The sequence below is a fragment of the Bison bison genome, unplaced genomic scaffold, assembly GCF_000754665.1.
Source record: "Bison bison bison isolate TAMUID 2011002044 unplaced genomic scaffold, Bison_UMD1.0 scf7180017864054, whole genome shotgun sequence".
Classification (NCBI taxonomy): domain Eukaryota; kingdom Metazoa; phylum Chordata; class Mammalia; order Artiodactyla; family Bovidae; genus Bison; species Bison bison.
The window spans coordinates 822,760-823,443 of record NW_011494626.1 but is presented as its reverse complement, the minus strand read 5'-3'; positions in this window follow the sequence as shown (position 1 = coordinate 823,443).

The following is a 684-nucleotide window of genomic DNA, read 5'->3' as shown; positions in this document are numbered from 1 at the left end:
AAAGTACTGGAGTTTCAGCTTTAGCATCATTCCTTCCAAAGAAATCCCAGGGCTGATCTCCTTCACAATGGACTGGTTGGATCTCCTTGCAGTCCAAGGGACTCTCAAGAGTCTTCTCCAACACCACAGTTCAAAAGCATGAATTCTTCAGTGCTCAGCCTTCTTAACAGTCCAACTCTCACATCCATACATGACCACAGGAAAAACCATAGCCTTGACTAGACGAACCTTTGTTGGCAAAGTAATGTCTCTGCTTTTTAAGATGCTATCTAGGTTGGACATAACTTTCCTACCAAGGAATAAGTGTCTTTTAATTTCATGGCTGCAGTCACCATCTGCAGTGATTTTGGAGCCCAGAAAAATAAAGTCTGACACTTTCCACTGTTTCCCCATCTATTTCCCATGAAGTGATGGGACAGGATGCCATGATCTTCGTTTTCTGAATGTTGAGCTTTAAGCCAACTTTTTCACTCTCCATTTTCACCTTCATCAAGAAGCTTTTGAGTTCCTCTTCACTTTCTGCCATAAGGCTGGTGTCATCTGCATATCTGAGGTTATTGATATTTCTCCTGGCAATCTTGATTCCAGCTTGTGTTTCTTCCAGTCCAGCGTTTCTCATGATGTACTCTGCATATAAGTTAAATAAGCAGGGTGATAATGTATAGCCTTGACGTACTCCTTTTC